The sequence below is a fragment of the Argiope bruennichi genome, chromosome 4 (assembly GCF_947563725.1).
Source record: "Argiope bruennichi chromosome 4, qqArgBrue1.1, whole genome shotgun sequence".
In the NCBI taxonomy this organism is placed as follows: Eukaryota; Metazoa; Arthropoda; class Arachnida; order Araneae; family Araneidae; genus Argiope; species Argiope bruennichi.
Window position 1 is genome coordinate 68,254,655 of NC_079154.1, and position 5,184 is coordinate 68,259,838.

Sequence of the window (5,184 nt, forward strand, 5' to 3'; positions counted from 1 at the left end):
TCGTTATATTTTTTTTTTCTCCGCGGTCTCAGTAGACTTATAATTCAATGTCTTTTAGATCTTAACTTCTTGCTCAAGCTGCAAATTTGCTTTCATCAATTATGATCGAACTAATAAATTATAACATTTTCTATCCAGATTCTTTGAACTTTAAATGAAGTAAATAATTAAATAATATCAGTTATATCAAAACCGAAATGTTCATTAATCTATCCTTAACAACGATTTTATTTAATCTCCTATAATCGATGCAAACTCAAGGGGTTCCATTTTTCTTTCTGACGATCTGACGATTACCACTGGGCTACTGTATTCTGAAGAACATGGTTCAAGTAGCTGATGGCTTGTTCCAACCAATCAGCTACTTGAGTTTGGATAATGTTTTTCTCTGAAAACGGTAATCTACGAGACTGATGAGATATAGGTTCATTAGTTTTTACCAAAATGTTTAATTCAACACCTGTTGTTTTAGCTTTATGTGGTATGCAATTTAAATTTGATTTTCGTATTCTATCTTTTAAAAATATTTGGAACGTCAGGTTCAGTGTTTAGTTCAACTTCGTCGGGGGTTACATCAATTGATAGGACGGACAATGTGTTAATTTCCTCTATACGTTGAAGTTTTTCGTTAATTATGATTCCATTTTCATTAATTACCATTTCAACTTGTGTCAGTACATTCATACCAATAATCACATCATAAGACATAACATTATTTTCTACAACACATATATCTGTATTACACTTAAAATCATCAATTTGAATATTCCCCTTAAAATAGCCTAACGGGTTTACTTTGCATTTACCAATTCCATTTAAAGAGAGATTCAATGGGTACAATTCACACACATTTAATTTATCAAACGCTGATTTACGAAGCAATGTCACTTGGCTTCCAGTATCGATTAGAGAATTAACGCTTATATTTTCAATCATTATTTTATTATCAAGCCTTGGTTTGAAATTAACTTCCAAGGTAACTACTTTTGGTTTAGGAATTACTTTAACACATTCTGAAGCTTTATGGCCGAAGGCTCCGCATCCAAAATATTTAAATCCTTTGTCCTTGTGTACACAAAATCGTGAGATATGATTTGGGTCTCTGCAATTAAAACAAATTTTATTCTTACGATTTTCAAAATTATTATATTTCATTCTTTCAGCTCCACCACTAAATTTTATTTTATTTGCACTTTCGTTTTTAGAATTAAATCTATCACCATACTCTTGTTTTGGTTTTAATTTATCATAAGTATTAAATCTAGAATTAAAATCATATCTTGTTTTGGTTTTGTCGAAAGTCCTTTTACTTTTTTCATAATCACTCTTTATTACTTCAAAAATTTTAAGTTTTTCTTTAAATTCAGATAAATACTTATATCCGTACAAAATTGTTTTGTTCTCTCACCTCTCATTTATATCTTTAATCACATAATGCATTAAAGCGGCATCTTCTATTTTCCCAGAGCTGCATAGCTCTTTCATTTTTAAAAAGTATTCTGGAGCGGATTCAGAATCTTTTAATAATTAATTATTTTGCTCTCAGAGTTCATGCAAGTTAGCTGAATTAATCTCAAAAGAAAATTTATCAATTAATACTTGTTTCAAATTTTGCCATGAATTAATTTCTGGTTCCAGTGCGGCTGTCACACCGAGAGACCTTTTAGCGAAAATAAATTTTTGCAGGTTTGACAGACTAAGCAATTGGGAAATGTTTTCAAAGTGATTTATCCAAGTATTTATATTTTCATGCGGTTCTGCATTTTATTTAGATATGGTTACTTTCGATGAATAATTTATACCAATATTTTGAGTGACAGAGCTTCTATTGCTTCTATAATCATTATCAAATTGCATATCATAAATCTTATTTATGTCACATTGCATGGAGGAATCATTTTTATTTATACACTCACAGAGCACGGATGAATCACTTTTGCTATTTTTTTTTTCTTCGCAGTTATTAGCTGTAGACTGTTCATCGATGTCTGAGTCATCAGACATCAAATCTGCGCGAGAGTTCTCTGCTAATGCCAATGACATGGGGGGTTGTTGGGAAGCGCCTAGACTCTGTGGCCTTTAATCTTCCGCTCGACTGAAATGATGAATGAGTGACAGACAACTTATGTTGAGCATAAATATTGGGCATAATTAACAATTTAAGGAATTATAAAAAAAACTTAGATCAGTTTTAGATGTAATTGTAAATTAACTTGACTGAGTTTGGAAAAAAAAAAAAAAAAGAGTTATCTGCTAACGATTCAAGGTCGCAAAGAAAGGAAAGAATTCTTTTGGATAATTCCGGCTTCAAACCATCAAATGGAATATTTAATATATTACAAATCGTAATGATTTCCTTCAGCGAAAATGAATCAATCACGCTTTGTAACTTCTTTTCAAATTCGTTACTATTGGTTGAACAATCAAAACCAATAAATTCTCGTATCCTCTTTCGATTTGAATGTGATCTCCAACAGAGTCAAAAAAGAAATCTTTGCATTTTTTTTTTTTTTTTTTTTTTTTTTTTTTTTTGCAATTCCTCAATGCAGTGCTTATTTTTTGAATATCGTTTAAGGTAAGTGATCTTATAAGAAAATAAATGCTACATACCTTTTCTAAAAATTGGTTGATGGAAACTGGCGTATCCACAGGAATTTTGATCTAATTTCGTTTCATCCCACTTCTGAAAATTGTGGGGGTGTGATGGTCAAGCAATAACAAGTCCAGATGATATTTTTTGGAGGTGGAAATGTGCACTCCAAAGAAAAATTTAAAAAAAAATTTTAATTAAATTTTTTTTAATTAAAAATTAAATTGAATGTTGGAGTTTTTACGCACGGAATTCTAAAAATATTGTTGCACAAAAACAGATGTCAAATATAATAATAGTAATCATAATGCAGTACAGTAACAAATTTTGAAGCTCATTAAGTTTTCAAAAGACTTGTCCTCTAAGACGATATATGTTGTTGTTCGGCAACAAGCTGTACTGTTGTAGTGTATGGTGTGGAGTATAGTGTTGTACTATTTATCTAGTGTGTCCTTTTTTTTTACAAAATTTTCTGAAAAAAAAAAAAAGTTGTAACAATTTTTATGTTTACGATCCACTTCTAATACAAAAATGACGCATTTGTACACTTGATCCATTCTTAAAGTTTCAAGATTTTAACACATCAGAAGGAAGCTTCAAGGTATAAATAGTCAGGTCGGAGCGGTAACTGTAAATGAACGGCTCTACGGTGACACCCAGGGGGGCCTGGTGGTAAGGTCACGGCTTCGGAACCGGGTTCGTGGTTCGTGACCCGATTCCACCGAAGAACCGTCGTGTAAAGGGGTCTGTTGCACGTTAAATCCGTCATGACCAAACGTCCTCCTGCTGGTGTGGAGAGGAGGGCGCCAGCTCAGGTGTCGTCCTCGTCATCTGACTGCGATTGAAAATTGCGAGGTCCGTCCCAAAGTAGCCCTAGTGTTGCTTTAAAACGGGACGTTAATATAACCAAACCAACGGTGACACCCTTCCCCCCTTATTCTGCTACAGCAGAATCCGTTTTTGGGTCCTTCTGCTGTCATGTTCTGGAGCAAATCCTCCCCCCCCAAAAAAAATCTAGATTGTATTGCATTAATTTTTTAAAGAGTTAAAAGTATCTTTATAGACAGGTGCCTTTAAAAAGAGATTATCAATGTAAGCAAGTAATGAGCAAATATGGAATTCGATGGAACTAAAGAATGTTTTGTTACACTTATTCTATTCATATGAAGGTTTCGCTGCATATGACAAAAATGCAGCGAACTCAAACTTTGCGGTATCAAAGTTTCAAGAAATTTGATATCGCAGAAGTGATGTAGATATATAAATTAATTGAGATATTGAACACACGATATCTCAATTTCAGTTTTTGGATAACAGACTTGAATTAAATTAATGTAAAGTGCATGGGACATATAGCAACAAAGGATTGTTTGACAAAAAGTTACAGCTAATGGATGTCAAAATACTTAATGAGTTTAGTTTAGTTAGATTAACGTCCAGTTTTAAAGCAACACTAGGGCTATTTTGGGACGGGCCTCATAATTTTGAACTGCTGTCAGATGATGAGGACGACACCTGGTTTAGGTGTTAGGGACATCTGATTAGGTGTTTGAAGGTAGGGGGGGGGGATGACCTGAACCCTCTGGTTCCGAAACCGAAACCTTACCACCAGGCCACAACGATCCCAAAATACTTAATGAAGGTAGTTAGATGATTTTTGTTAGAATGAGCTTGAGACAGAAGAAAAGTAAAAGAAATATTGGATTGAATTACTATGAGCTGCTATTTTTTCTTGAGCACAAATTTACAATCTGAATATTTTGAGCATTCCAATAGGATGTGCGAAATTGAATAATGGACATAATATTTTAATGAATTATGCCCATTAGCCAATCATCCATTTTGAAGATTAAATTATGAGATGCTGCCACATTGTATAGAATAATCTTACATTTTTTTCTTTAGTTTTAACAATTAGTAAATATTATTCCTCCGTATCTGTTGTTGTTTTCTATTTTTGAACTTTTGATGTTAAAACATCCTCAAACCATATTTCATCAGTTTATCATTTTTTTAAAATCTCATCTTTATATGCATATCGATATTATCTTTAAAAAGATGTCAGTGATAATAACAAAAACTATCATAAAATCTTATCAAACAAGCTGAAACCGATTTTTGTTTACAAAGGAAAAAAACATATCAAAGGGATATTCAAAACAGATGGTAGAGATAAAGTTATTTTAATTCTCCGAAATGCTGCCATTTTTATATCTGATAAATATTATTTGTAAATCTTTCAAGAGGCAGCTCTCAGATGTCGATAACTTTTATTGACGGAAATGTAGCTTTCTTATCTTTTGTTTGTTTTCATTTTAGAACTAATTCACTTCTCAGGGCTTTTCTCATGGCACTCATTCCTGCTGATTGTGCATAAGTTGCTGACAATGGCTTTTAGAACATTCTTCACCTCATTGTCAGCCACTCATCTTTTCATCTTCCAGGTTTTTAGCAATGGAAACACTGACAAGACTCTTCGAATCTCGATCTTTCTGGATCTTATTATCAGCTTTCTGTTTCACGAGTCGTCTCGAAAGATCTTAGGAAACTCTTCACGGGTTTTTCAGTCTCCGAACCGGTTCTAAATCTCGATA